Here is a 15,839-nt window from a genome sequence, read left to right as displayed (position 1 = left end):
TCTCCCCCAGAGCAGTGAAATCAATCACCCCCCCAGCCCCTAGTCTCACACACACACACAATGTCCCCCCCACAGACAGTTACAGATAGAATACTGGACTCCTGCAGATGCACACACATGCTCACACGTCTTCTTAAAGACTGAGATTTGCACTGAGCTGCACTTTAGAATGGGACTATATTCTTCTGCTGCTAATATGCTGTTGACCTGATTAGGTCCTACACATCTTCATTTTTATCTGTTCATATTCTTATATTGACTGTACAATTCTTGTGTTATTTATGTAAATAATGTGCCTTTTAAGCCGAGAGCTGCTGGAAGAAATTTTGTTGTGCTATGCATAATGACAATAAAGATTATTCCTCTTCTTACAAGTAAAAGTCCTGCATTCAAAATGTTACTTAAGCAAAAGTATTAGCATCAACTAACAGTACTAAAATTAAAAGAACTCATTGTGCAAAATGGCACATTTAACATTACCGTATATCATATTATTGATTTGTAATTAACTAATGAATTATTGTTTTCATCACTTCAATGATGCAGCTGGTAAACGGGGAGCTAGTTTTAACTAGCCTATATGCTTTTAATTTGATGTACTGATGGGTAGTTTACAAATTTTCCACTGGAGATCAAAAAAGTTTGTGATTATACTATAATTTTCATATTAATCTGGTTCTGAAAAGTAACTAAAGATTGGAAATACATTTAGTGGAATAAAAAGTACAATATTTGCCACTAAAATGTAATGAAGTTGAAGTATGAAGTAGCCTAAAATGAAAATACTCAAGGACAAAATTGTACATAAATACAGTACTTGAGTAAATGTACTTGGTTTCCATCAATGATATTTGATAATAAAAAACTGACGGGGATTATGTTCTGCCTGTACATTTACATTTGGTATTTTAAGTAATTTTGATGAAAACATTTTTGTACTTGTTAGGTTTTGAATGGAGTACTTGTAGAATATTTTTTTGCTACTTCTACGTAAGTAAAGCATCCTCTGGCTAACTAGACAAGGCCTGTAATGCACAGGCTGAGGTTAGCTAATCCTAGTGGAACAGTTAATATACAGAAGAAAAAAACTGACACAGATAAACACAAGCACACACATGAATGAATCCAATAAGATGGCATGCATGAAATGAAAACATGTACCTTTCTGCATAGTGAAGCTTTCTCTTCTTGCCTGTTTCAGTGTTCCAGGATGACTGGGAGTGATACCTCTGAAGGGCATCAGGAACATTTAGTGCCCATGTAGCCTTAAAGAATCAATAATGACATGAAGACCCTGGGCAGGTTAATGGTGTGTGAAAGGACTGTTATGAACAAAATCCAGAATGTTACCTGTAGAAATGGTGCGTACATCACATCGGAGTATTGAAGTCTGACTGCTGCGGCTGATCTGAGAGTGACCCATGATCCTTGTTAAGATGCACATCAAATAAGCACAATCAATCATGGGGACAGCATTCAGCCATTACAGAACAAATGAGATGACCAACATGAACCTTGATTTAACAACATATAAACACATTGCTGACAGTACTGGGTGAGTGTGGATGTATTTTGAAGGCGCTGTCCTGAGTTTAGTAATTATAACTATACATTATAATGAAAAATGGTAAAAACACTCATCATCAGCACCAAGGGGCAATTGCAGTCTGCTTCTGGTTTCTAACCAGCTATGGCTTGGTGTCTGGCAGGGGCATCCTTGAATGATGGGACATGCAACCCCTTGAAGGTGAAATTTATTGGTATAGATTTTGTGCTGCTGCTGTTGTGTTGAATCAGTAGGACCAAGCAGGCAGGCAGAGGGAAATGGGGCTGTTCTGCGATTGAATTATATGCAGTCACACACTCAATTTAACCCTGCAAACCTAGTTAGGGAGGGACGAGACAGAGGCATCCACATGCTGTGAGGTGGCACGTACACTGACATGCATAAACACATGCACCCCACAATACTTAACATGATTATGGACATTAAATTAAAACAAAGAATAAATCCAATTTCTCATTGCACAATAAACCAAAATTATAAGAAATTAACTGAAAAAACCCACTAGCTGGAAGAGCAAACAAGAATGTGTTTAAAATTAAATAAAATACGTAAAACATCATCTTCAAATGAATTCAGCCACCACTGATTAAAACATAGGTATTATTTAGCTTGTGTCATTAATTTTGAGTAAGAACAAATACTCTTCATACGTATTAAGCTTCCAATCTACACCAGCCTGTCATCTAATCGATCATGTTACAGCTGGCAGCCCTGCAGACAGACACTGGAGAACTGGGTTGTCAGGCTGTTTTGTTTGATCTGGATGACTGTGTTTAAAACCTCTTAATGCCAGTTCATATCAAATATTCACCTTCATTTCGCTGGCCATAAATCATCAAGGTGTTTCTGGCCCTCCTTACCAACTCTTGTCCTGTGGCGGAGCACACAGCTGTTTCAAATTAGACAACAGATTGTGTTACTTAAACCAGTAACAGTAGCAATGTTGATCAATGCCTAACCTGGCGAGGAATCTGTTGGCATGCTCAGTGGTGGGAAGGTCATCATGGGTGTGCATCTGTAGTACTTAAAGTGTGTGTCTCCCTAACAAAATGACGCTCACTTCAAAACAATGATGCTACTGTATTACTCTCAATATGATACAAATGCCAAAAAATTTGAAGTGAAATTTATATAATATAGAAGGAGCTTGTGACTTTTTAACAGCAGTCTTGAGTAAAACTATTACATGCTCACAGTCAGTTTCACTACTTAATGACACTTTGTTGCTTCATCTGACTATTAATGACAGAGATTAGTCCACAGTTCACCGCCACGCTAGCAGCTCTGTGAAGCCACACTGACTCGAAGCACACAGCCGTGCTTCAAGCTGAATAGTAATATCAACGTGCAAACATTCACACAATGATAACATGCCGATGTGCAGCATGTTTGTTGCTTATCATGTTAGCTTACCAATATTTGCTAATTAGCACTAAATGCAAATTACTGCTGAGGCTGATGGGAATATTGTTAGGTTTGCAGGTATTTGGTGGTAAACCATTTGACCTCTAGCAAATGTCATGATAATTCCTCCATTAGTTATTTGGTGTATTTTACTTAAATCCAATTACATCATCCAATTACACCACAGCAGTGTGGCAAAAAAATTTCTGCCAACAAACGGCCATTTTGCATGCGAAAAAAACCCCTGACACACCAGTGTGAGAAAAGAATGTCAACCGACAACTAATACAGACGATAACTAATACAGACAACATCTGTTCGGAGAGATACTGTGGTGTTCGAGAACAAACGTGATTCTATCAGTTAAAAAAAAGGCAAGTTCTATAAACAGACCTCAAAAATGGAGAAACTACAGACAGACAGCTCCCAGAAACAAGTAAAAATAAACTATTTGTTTGTTTAGTGCCAACTTGATGGTGTATTGTGGTATGTTTTATGTTTGGTCTTAATGTGTAATTTCATTTAAGTAATTATATTTGTAAGACAAAGGTGAATTAGTATTTTACTTTACATTCTCAGTCTTTTGGTCTTGACCATATAAAGCGTTTATACACAGTGTTGATCATGATGATCAATTTTAACAAAGTATTTTCTGAAAAGGCAAATGAAGGGAACAGACCCAAACAGCAAACAACACAGTAGAGAAATACAAACCGTCTACTTTTTAACAGCAAAACAAAGCGGTTTAGGTGAAAATGCAGTTTGTTCAGTCTGAGCTCAGGGAAAGCAAAAGTCATGTTTTCACCTAAGCTGCTTTATAGAATAGCCCCTCTTTGAGATTAATAGCAGGTTTTAAAATGGGTCTGAATGTTACTGAGGTGGACTATTAGCTTACAGCACATTTGACTGACAGAGTGTGATTTTGATTTTGAATGTAAACATGCAGAAAATGGAACCTGGCAACACTCCAGTTCAAATCAAAATAGAATGACGTCATCAAATGCATGCCTTTGTTCTGCGTGACGTCATCACTCGGTGTCTGCACCTTACCTAACTGCAGCTTACCAAGCAGTCACACAATCTCAGACCTTCTACAACTGATAAGCCGGTGTAAGGAAAGAACGTTAACCAACAACTAATACAGACATAACTAATACAAATGCAATCTATTCAGGGAGATACTACGGTTTTCACCAACAGCTCTCAAAACGGGAGCGACACCTATCTAGTCCAGCTGATCAACGCCCTGCAGGCGGAGAAAGACGCTCTGCGGGCGGAGAAAGACACCCTTCAGCGTGAGCTAGAGAAAGAAAAACTTGCTCATACAGACAAGGTGGAGCGAGATCTACAGTTGATCAACGCCCTGCAGGCGGACAAAGACACCCTTCAGCGTGAGCTGGAGACTGTAAAGCTCGCTGCTCAAAAGAGGGCGGAGCAAGACCTAAGTGTGTTCAAACCCTTGATAAATGAGAAGAACCGCCTTCAGAGTGAGCTAGAGACTGTAAAACGCACACATGAAGACAGGGTGACTGAACATCTAAAGGAGATCAAAGTCTTCAAGGATGAAATCAGTAGAATAAAAGAAATGCTTGAATTTAAGAAAATGTCCTATCAGAGAGATCTAGAGGACCTAAAAAAACAGCTCAATCGCCTTCTCTCGGACAATCGCCATTATGTAAAGGAGTTAAAGCTACTACGTGAGCACCATAAGCTACTACGTGAGCAGCATGTCAACCTGAAGGCGGAGAAAGACACCCTGACAGCGGAGAAAGACACCCTAACGGCGGAGAAAGACACCCTAACGGCGGAGAAAGACCCTAACTGCGGAGAAAGACACCCTGACGGCGGAGAAAGACACCCTAATGGCGGAGAAAGACACCCTGACGGCGGAGAAAGACATCCTGACGGCAGAGAAAGACACCCTTCGTCAAGAGATGGCAGAAGAGATTACTAGAATGCAGAAAGAAGCTAATAATAAGGTCATGATATATCAGAGAGAGCTGGAGGAGGCGTATTCTGAAGTCACTGACCTCTCCGCTCAGCTCCAGAAGTACCTCCCTACAGAGACAACTAAAAAAAAGTCATTATTTAAAAGATTTCGCCACTTTCTGGGGTTGAGGAAACCACAAAGGTTCAAGAAGTAAACCATAAACAAATGAATCAATTCGGCCAGACGTTTTACTAAATTACATGACAGGGCTGTCAGACATGTAGTGACAGATGTCATGTAATGTAGTAAAGAAAATAAATTAATCAGGGCAGCACAGTGGGGTTATTTGTACCGATTATTCATAACTACCCAGTACATTGCCTATCCAGAAGAGCCTCTCTGACTTGCCCAGCCTGATACCTTACTGCCTCAATGCTTTTTATCCTGCTTTCCCATCTGGTCTCAGCCCATGATTTCAGAGATTTCAGATTTCACATATTTCAAGAGGACATCCCACCTATGGGTGGAGGCTGAGAAGAGCTTGAATAACTTTGTCAAATGCCCAAAGTAGCCAAGGGCATCTGGTGAGCTTTTTGCAGCATCAGCTACTACCAGATTTAAAGTGTGGGCACCACATGGGACATAAAAAGCTTCATATTGGCCACGTTGTCATAGGACTGGCCTCTGCAGTCCTCAAATGGGATATTAAGTTCCTCTAGCCTTTTTAGGATTAGAGATGACAAATGTTAATAGTTAAAATTAGGATAGCCTTAAACAACCACAGCATTAAAGCTCAGAATATACTGTACATTAGATATAGTGATATTAATAGTACAAAAACAATGTTTGACAGTGGTGGAAGAAGTACTCAGATCCCTTACTTAAGTAAAAGTAGCAATACCATTGTGTAAAAACACTCTGTTACTGTGTCATTGGATTAAGGACTTTCTCACTAACAGGCCTCAAGTGGTGAGAATTGGAAGCTGCACATCATCCACACTGGTCCTGAACACAGGAACACCACAGGGCTGTGTGCTCAGCCCAGTTCTCTTCCATCCATCCATTTTCCTCCGCTTATCCGGACCCGGGTTGCGGGGGCAGCAGTCTAAGCAAAGATGCCCAGACTTCCCTCTCTTCAGACACTTCCTCCAGCTCCTCCAGGGAGGCGTTCCCAGGCCAGTTGAGAGACATAGTCCCTCCAGCGTGTCCTGGGTCTTCCCCGGGGCCTCCTCCCGGTGGGACATGCCTGGAACACCTCCCTAAGAAGGCGTCCAGGAGGCATCCGAAACAGATGCCCGAGCCACCTTAGCTGGCTCCTCTTGATGTGGAGGAGCAATTACATTTATGTTAGCACTAGAAAAAAAAGTCAGGTGTACTATGGTGCTGGTGTGGCTAATGTTAGCCATAGCATTATTTTCATAGCCATCATACAAGCTCACATTAACAATGTCTATTGAGTGATGCAGCCATCATCAGTCAATCTAATCATCAGCGGTTAAAACAGAATCACTGAGCACTTGCCAGTTTTTATTTGGATGACTCGTCATGAGCATTTCACGGCTTGATGGCATGAGAGACAAAATGATTTCTCACCCTGTCAGACCGGGGCCTTTGGTCAACCCAAGGTGTCGAGCCTCACTGTCATCCTTTAATTCATCAAGTCTGCAGTTGTAAATATTAATAAACTGCTTAAATGGGCCTGTGCGTCAGATGCCCTGCAGTCCTCTCCTAGAAATTCAGAGATCAAACCATCTAATGAAAGAGTTTACTCGATGAACTGAAGGGTTAAAAAGGACAAACCAAGTTTGCATCTAGAAGACAATCAAAATGTTTGTTCACAACTAGACACTGGACTTTCCTGTAGTGTAATTGCTTCTGTGTTCCATGTCTTTGTTTTATACATTTGTTGGTGTGTGTGTGTGTGTGTGTGTGTGTGTGTGTGTATGGCTGTGAAAGTTGGACCGCATGCTTATCATCTAATATTATAAAATGATTAATATACAAATTAAATAAAATAATTTAAAACTTTTTATTACTGATGACTTACTAGAAATTGGAATCTTGTTTAATTTCTTTTATATCTTTACCTGTTTGGTTCATCTGATAACTTGTGGTATCTGGTTTGTGCTTGTGGTGAAGGTCATTGACATTAGTCTTAACTGTCACTTAGCATATGACCGAAGCCTTATACTCAGTGCTTTGACGTTTACTTTGATTGTGAGTTAGCATTAGCAGTACTGTGCAATTCAGGATATGATGCCAAATGACAGTCCACCGTCACTTTCTTGTAAAATCAATAAGACCATTGAATCCCAGAAACAATGGTTGGGAGATGCCTAGTGAAATACTGTGGACAAGCAAAGGCTTTGATAGATGGCTGTATTCTCTGAAGAAGGCAGGGGACAGATTGTGATTAATTCACTAACAGGGTGATTTGTCAGAAGTAAAATTAAAATTGCTGCAGTTATCACCGCTTTTCTTTTTGTTAATGGTGTGTGTACATGACTATGCGCTTTAATGCATTTTTTTTATTGTCTGAACACAGAGCTGAGTGGTTGTAATGCCTATCACAAAGCCACTCACTCACTCACTGCAGTCTTCTCATCGTCTAAGTGATCCTCTCATAATGACATTTAAAGAAGAAAATGAATAACTGTCCTACACTGACAGCCAGTTTGGCAAGCATTTATTCATAACAGATGAAAGGGATCAAAATGACACACAAGCTAATCAAAACTGGATATTAAGTGTTGAATTGAAGCAAGCCTCTCTCAATAGCTCTTAATGTTTGGTTACATGATTCAAACTCATATTAACCTTCAACCCCGTTTCTCTTTCCAGCTTTCTCTGCTCACTGTGACTGTCACAGAACCTGCAAGCTGTGTTTTACATTGAAATTTGGGTGCAAAACAGCATTTTAGTATTGGTATAGTAAATGTGGCTTGTTTATCCTTCAAAAGAAACCATTAGTCAAGCAAACAAAGAGCAGTATGTGAGCAGGCATTACTGGCAGAAGCATTAAAATCCACTGCAACTCTGTGCCAGGTTAGTAATTGTTCTTTTTATGGTGGTAATTATTTCCTCTAAGGTGCGCACTGCTGCACACTGCAATTATACATGTGCTGCTATCTCTGTGTGGAAGAGAATGTGGGTGGAGAGACGTGGGAAGTATTCTGTCATTTTGTGTGTGGATGTGGATGTGTGTGGGTGTATGTGTGTGGGATGTGCAGTGAGAGAGAGAAAAAATGAATGTGGTGAAACCTGAATCAATGCACAGTTTTGTAACAAGACAAAAATCAAAAACCAGTGCAATGAAGCCTCATTTTTAAAATATATTTTTCTGTATTCCTGCCTTGAGGTATGTAAGTCTGTGCTTCAGTAACATAGTGCTGCTGAAAGGCAGTGTACAGCATGTAAGGCATGATAAGACCAGTAACCTATTATTCATAATGCTGTTTCCTTGTCCTTTCTCTCTGTCTCTTCTTCAGTTGTTTTCTCAGTTTGTTCCAGACAGCGTGACCTGCAGGACCAGGCTGGGAAGCACCTTTACACAAACATCTCTTGCAGATAAGGTCTCCATTGGGAAATGGTGCAGGCAGTGTTTCCTGATGTTTCTCAGGCACTGTGAGGACATGGCAACCTCTCTGAGGTAGAGAACAGATATTTATATGGATGATTTAAGGACAAAAAGTATATTATTATTCATTGAAATGTCTACAGAAAGATAGATGCATAGATATTTCTATATGAATCTTGGATCCGGATGATGATCAGGACTAGCACCGTAATCTAATGGATTATTTTGTGGTTTCATAGCCTACCTTCCCCAAAAATTCCATGAAAATCTATTCATTACTTTTTGAGTTATGCTGTGAACAAACCAACATACAAACAAATGCTGGTAAAAACATAACCTCCTTGGTGGAGGAAAGTATGAGTGCATTTCCAGTGCTTTGGAAAACTGAGAATATTTTTCCTTTATTGGATGTGAAATCAACAGAATGGTGAAAAACACAACTAAGTTAAACAGCTACATATGCACAAATAAAACTGCTACAGGTACAGTGAAGTGTTCAAATCCTTAAAGCTGTACTATTCAAATTATAATGTGCGATGTGAAAAGGGTCACTCATAGTGATGAGCCATACTCTGTTCACTGCAACTCTACAGAGCATTTAATTAATTGTTTTAGAATATTTTAGAACTATAAATTATAGTCTCCCAAAAATAAAAATGCTTTATGTACAAAATATTTGAATATATGTAATTAATACTTCTTTCTCTGACTTTAAAAATATACCAAAGTACACACAGAAAATCACTCATTTACAAAAAAACGAATTCACTTAGGCTACATCAATATCAATGAATGAATACTATCTCCCTCCTTAATTTTGTCTGATCTTGTTGACAACGCTCAGAGCCCACAGGGCGTCTTATCAATCACTGAGTATAGCTGGATGGGAGGAGATGTGATAATTGTCCCTTTCTCTGTCTAGTATGGTATCATAACCTAATTCTGAGCGATATCTTCTCCTGAGAGGATTCTTTTTGTCGTCACACCGCTTCACATTCCTGTTCAGCTGAACTGAGTGCTATATTTATCCCTTTTTCCCCTCAGTAACATTTGGAGGATTTGTAATCATCATTCAACCTGAGATTTGCTGAGCAGCGTCCAATTAACCTGATGCCCCTCTCTCTTTGACCTCATCAGTATGCCATTAAACTCATACAATCACCAGGGCCCTGTTCTGCATCACAAAACTGTACAGCCAGAAAGAGGCAGAGGGTATGAAGATACGTTTGTGGCAAAACATGTCTTGTATGAAGGAATACAGTCGCATTTATGCCTCACCGTGAGTGTACATTTGTATGTCTCTGTGCACACGCACCTGACATTGCTCAGTGTGGAGCAAAACCTATTTACACACTCACATTGTGGAAAATCTGCCTCCCTTATAGTGATCTGGTCCCCCCATGTAAATCATTACATTTCAGTGAAAACATGGTTTAAGATTAGGGCATCAAGTCCTCTAGTCTATACAGCCCATAAGGTCTTTTTTACCTTCCCTCTCATTCAACTCACAGGAGCTTCTACTGAAATGATGCTCCGGTGTGGGCAGGCAGAAGTGTAAGAACTCTGCCAGCATTTCATTACAATTTGTCACACAAATTATTTGGCTCGGTTTAGGAACAAAAACTACTTGGTTAGATTAAAAAAACACGCTTCACATTAGAGCTGAACGATGCTCATCTGGGGGAAAGTTCTATATTTTGAAGCATTCACTCTCCCCACCTTCCCTCCTCCTAATGCAGACTTTGTGGTGTTATGTCACCCACCTTCACTTCTTTTGCTTGTACCATAATAACTGCAGTGGCTAGAGGCCACCAAACAATAATACCTACATAACTGTTGGTTGTAAATTAATGTGTCAGTGACAATTGCATATAGAATGAAAGTACATCCCCATTAAAATGTTTGAGGGTGCACAAACCACATTTCCCGCACTACTCAGTTTGCAAGTTAGCATCTGAAAGAGCAAATACACAGATTTGTAAGCACAGAATCAGATTTGAGTTTTGAATGACACTGTGTAGGATATGGTTCGTCTTACCATTGCTAATTCTAAGAGACGAGACAGTCCAAGTAACTTCAAAACAGTGCTGATTTATTCAAAGGATCACAGGTAAAATTAACATTACACGCTCAAGTATCTTGCACCTCCACCATGCTCGCAGGCAGATGTAAGATGAAAGACCCTGAACCCACCAGGCCTATACATTATATCCCCTCGGTTGGGCTAGCCCCATACTACACAGAAACGTCAACCGAGACATCTCTGTTGCCAGCTTTGCAGCTGGTCATAGCAGTAGTCAAAACATGAAGCAAATCAATGTGTGAATGTGTGTCTGTGGGTTAAGTGGTGTGTACCTAAAAACATTCTCACGACTTCTAGTAACATGTCGTGACTTAAACATAAGAACATATTATGGCTAAGGCTACAGTTATACACGTCATAATAATAATATTAAACACCCTGTCTGCTGACAGTCATCAACTCTTCTCTCTAGTTATCCTTGACCAGATGTACCCTGTAGAAACTCATAAGCATGACTAAGCATTTAACAGTCTAACTAGACATCCTATCTCCACTAAACATTTCTAATACATAAAGTATCTATCCAATATCTATCCGACTAAAAATACCTAACAACTGTGTTGGCACCAAAACTTTTGAAAGCGTACAAAACAAGTTTTGGGTGCTATTCAGTTTGTAAGTCAGAATTTAAGAGCACGTAGGCATGGATTTGTGAGTACAGAACGACATCTGAGAGTGAGGGAGGATCCCTGCTGCTTGCTTAAATCAACTGTTGAACTCATGATTCTGTACTCCCTCACTTTCAAATCCATTTCTGCTCTTGGAAATCTGTGCCTGTGCAACTCTTGTTTTCACAGGGATATACTTCCATACATATAGATTCATTCTTTACAGAAGGTCAAATGTCAGTTAGGTATTAGGTTAAGGTTAGGTGTTAGACAAGTAGTGGACAAGGTCAGGGCAAGTCTCCAAGAAATAAATGCAAGTCAGTGTCCTCAAAAGGAACCAAAAACAAAAGTATGTATGTGTGTGTGTGTGTGCGCATCCATGCGTGCATGTGCCAGTGCAATCAAGTTAAGCAAGGTCTTGAGGTAATTCAGCCTTCGGTTCATTGTATCTAAATTCTGTCCAACCCCTGTCCACCTCTCTTCCACCAACCTCTGTCTTTCTGTGTTGAATCTCATTACTCTGTGTGTGGAGTTGTGTGTGTGTGTGTGTGTGTATGTGTGTGAGAGAGAGAGAGACAGAATGCATCTACTTATGCATGCTGCATGTGTGTCAGTGGATTGTAATGCATTAGTTCGCTCCTCCCAGCGGAGTGCCAGTCTAAACTAAGAAGCGTGATGATGATGCTCTCTGTGAGCTGACACAACCCATTTGGCCAGGACGAGCTGATCTATACAAGCACTGTTCATTTACAGATTGGGAGGGGTGAGGAGGGATGTGGGGGGGGGGTCTGTCTGTGTCTGCCTCACCCTCTTGTCCTTGTCTGAGTGTAAGTGGTGCTTGTAGAAAAAGAAAGAGGTCACACTTTGAGCATCATTTGTTGAACATTAAGCACAAAGTAAGAGCAAGTGATGGCAAAATCTTTCCAGAGCCCTCACACCATGGCTATAACCTGTTCTTTCCTCAGGTAAGCACTTCAGAGCACCATGCTAATACAACTGTAGACACCAGGACATTTCCTTTCAATAAGCCATCACATAGGAACACAACAAGAATTAAACTAATCTAAAAACAATCCCTGTGCAATAACCCTTTAGTTATACCAAATTATTTTACTGTGTATACAAGTCCCATATACAATATATTATAGTCAAGACATTGTATAACCCCATGTACAGAATTGTTCTGGTATCGCTATATAAAGCTTTCACTCATCAGTTGATACACAAAACAGGAAAACAAAAAAAAAAAGAGAGAGAGAGAAAGAAGTGGGAAAATTAAAATATTGTTTTGGAAAGGTTTACACAAGCAATGAAAAGTATCATTAAATAACGATTCAGTGATGATCCTATTTTTGGACTTTTGGGAACAAAAGTGAGAGACGTGTTCGATTAAAAAAAACAAATGATAATTATGTTATTAAGAATTTATTAGGAGTGTATAAAGCATAACTTTTCTAGAAGTGATGGCTGCACAGTCACAAGTTTAAAAAAGGGGAGAGCTGAGAAGGAAATCACACATAAAATATGATGTTATCTGTGAAAGAAATTCAATTTTGTTGACATTTAGTCAGAATAGCATTGAAACTATCCTATTGTAAATTATGAGGCTATAGTCTAGTGCTCTTTTATTGTATGGCATATAATATACCATTTTTCTACCTCTGTATTTGATGTTTATAATTTGCCTGAAAAATGTATCACTAAAACTGTTACTTAATAAATAGCAATGATTGTTAACACTGTCACTATAAACTGATTGTGTTTATTTGTGTAATGAGTCATATTAAACACCCAGCTGAGCAAGTCACAATCCTAATGAGGCAACGTCACTTAGGAATCAGTGGCCCTGGTAGCAAGTTACACCACCATCTCTGCTGCCACGTCGCTCCTCGCTGTTAAAGAACAAGATAAAGACAGAGGAGGTGAAAGAAATGGGCTGGTTCATGGGGAAACAGTGCATTGGCTTGTCACAGCTCAAACAGGAAGGAAGCTTCCTATTACCACTGGTCTGATAAAAGCCTGGTGGTGAACTTGCATCACTGAAGACGTTGCGTTTCATCTGCCATGGAAGTCAGCAGCAAATACAGCTCAGGATGCAAGAAACAGTGAAGCATACCTGAATAAGAAGGTTCATGAAATAGGAGGAGTGATATATTGGTACAGTGATGCTTTATTTTACAGGTCTGTGAATTTTCTTTCTGAGAAGTATATGGAAATAACTATGTTATTTGGCATTATTCTGCTAAATAGTTGATTTCTTACCAAAAAGTCATTTTTAATGAATGATCTTATCACAGCTAATAATCTTCATTTTATGCTTTTAACTGGAACCAGGTTAGATAATAGGAGCAGTGCACCGGTTCTTATTGAGTCAGCCCCTATTAACTTTAATTTTATGAATGTCTCTTGACCCGACAGAAAAGGCAGTGGCGGTGCTGCTAAAATTAAAGACTCATTCCAGTGCGAAATTACTCCAATCTCAAACACATTTTCAAAATAACATCATTAAATTATTTTGCCGAGTTGTAGCTCTGTGTACATACTGAGCTGTACATGTACATTTTCATAGCCTGGATTAAAAGTGCCTCTAAATCCCTACTGCTGCCACCTTTACTGGGTGCTTGAATGCTCAGGCATCTTTAAAGGAGCAGCTAAACAGCCCTCACTTGAGTACAAATGACCAAATCACCACACGACTGTTGCTTCATTGTGCTCATAATTGCAATCCCTTGGACTGATGAAAGAGACAGACTATGCTGGTTAATTAAAACTGCAATCAAATGTACCCTTTAAACTCACTGCAAAAAGGGACCACATTCAATTAAATCATGCATCACATTCCTTTCAGTAGCACACAAACAAACAAGAGCAGGGATGCTGTGTAAATCCACACACTTGTTGATTGCCTTCTGCAGCTGGGATTTTTTTTTAAATTTGGTGAACAGTGGCTGAAGTGGGGCTTGAGGTGCTATGGCGGAGCAAAGGGGATTAAAGACCCTTCTGCTGGCCCTTTGCTGCCACTTGTTATGCACTTAATTTGATGCTGTAATTAACTTTTGAAATCTCCAGGCATTTTTACCATGTGTACTCAGGCTTCTTTGCAAATAAATGCCAACTGGAGGCTGACAGGACAAACCAGGCGACCGCTACAGAAAGCATTTCCTGATTATCTCTTAACCACTGTGCCACAGCATGATCCCAGGGCCCTCGGAAGGCCTAATATTATACATCCACATTGTGTGCGTGTGCCCATGTGCATCTGTGTGAAAGTAAATATATCAGTGGAATCCCTTGTATCTGTAATGTTTTTTTTTCCATTTACAGTCTCACTGTGCACAACAGATGTGGTCCACCCACTACTTGTTATCAGCTCGCTTGACTGAGAGGAGATGAAACAGTTAAAGACCTGTTTCATTGCAATCAAAGGTATAACGTATTTTTTTTGTACTTCTATACACACATACACACATCTACATGTACTGAACAATGTCAGAAACATGACACATACACAAAGACACACCTCAGGACACATACACACACATACACACACAGGTAAATCAATCCATGCAGAAATCCACAAGGGTTTAACAGAATGGACAGCAGGCCAGAAAATCACACTACAATTGCTTTGAAATGAGGTGCCTGTTGTATTCAAATGCTAATTAACAGATGAAAGAAAATGTTCAATAAGTCATTAGCATATACCTGAAAAAATGTTGGCCAAATGATTGCTTTAAAAATGGAAGGTTCCTCCTCATTTATAAATGCTAACTCACGATAAATTCATTGTTTAAATAAGAGAAGGTAATAAATTGTTATTGGCCTTAATATACAGTGATTACAGTATAATTAAATCAAATGTTGCCCTGCTGGATATTCACTGTAGTTATGTTTATAAATCAAATGTAGCTTAGAATTCCAATAAATATAGAGTTGAAATGTTTAACCAAAAATGACACTGTATGGTGTATTTTAAACACAGCTCTGATTCATTCATATGGAAAAGTTTGGGTACATAAAGCTCCCTTTAATGTTTTAAAAGCTCACTGTTTGGATGGATAATTTCACATTTCAACCCATTGGCCCCTGCCCCTCTACCTCCTGCTCTGCTGCACAGCTCTCTGAATTACCGAAAACCTTCCAGTGTCAGGCTTTCCTCTTTTTGCAGCCCTGAGATGTGAATACTATGTATTTGATAAGGAAGAAAGAAAATACTGAATATCATTTGAATATCTGCTTTGGAGAATGATTCTGTAAATTCATGGCAGGGGCCCCGTTGAAGATGCAAGCAAGGGCACAGTGAAGGGACAACAGTAAGATGAATTGCTTCTGTTTTGTTTGTGCATGTCAGTGTGTGTGTGTTTAGCAAATAAAGCAAGAGAGTTACTTGGAAAAATAGGTATCAAAATATCAGAGGTGGAATGTAAGTACATTTACTGAAGTATTGGACTTCAGTATGATTTCAAGGTACAATACATGTACTGTATCTTACTTGAGTATTTCTATCTTGTACTACTTTGTATTTCTACTCTACAGTGCAGTGGAAATGCCACAAATTCAGACTACTGGGAAATCGCAGGAGCCTGTATCTACACGAAGGCCTGCAACTGACTTGGTCTATGATAGGCCTGGCAACTCTCCTTCCTTCCTCAACACCCCAGCAGTTAGGT

The 15,839-nt window shown here is 39.5% G+C and overlaps 1 long non-coding RNA gene across 3 annotated transcripts in view; it reads right to left on the bottom strand.

Moving 5' to 3' along the window:
• The window catches only part of LOC109959056 (uncharacterized), a 13,148-nt gene extending 10,391 nt beyond the window's left edge, over positions 1-2,757 (bottom strand). For 2 of the 3 annotated variants that reach the window (XR_002274754.1, XR_002274755.1), the window contains exons 1-2: positions 1,351-1,975; positions 1,162-1,265 (exon numbers count right to left, since the gene is read on the bottom strand). This is a non-coding gene — a long non-coding RNA (uncharacterized LOC109959056). Of the gene's footprint in view, positions 1-838; positions 1,266-1,350; positions 1,976-2,378 lie in introns of those variants that run through there. The other variant, XR_002274756.1, reaches the window with a different exon arrangement.
• Between the last annotated feature and the right edge of the window lie 13,082 nt (positions 2,758-15,839).

This window comes from Monopterus albus, unplaced genomic scaffold (genome assembly GCF_001952655.1).
Source record: "Monopterus albus unplaced genomic scaffold, M_albus_1.0 scaffold36.1, whole genome shotgun sequence".
In the NCBI taxonomy this organism is placed as follows: domain Eukaryota; kingdom Metazoa; phylum Chordata; class Actinopteri; order Synbranchiformes; family Synbranchidae; genus Monopterus; species Monopterus albus.
This window is presented reverse-complemented; position numbering and strand designations above follow the sequence as displayed.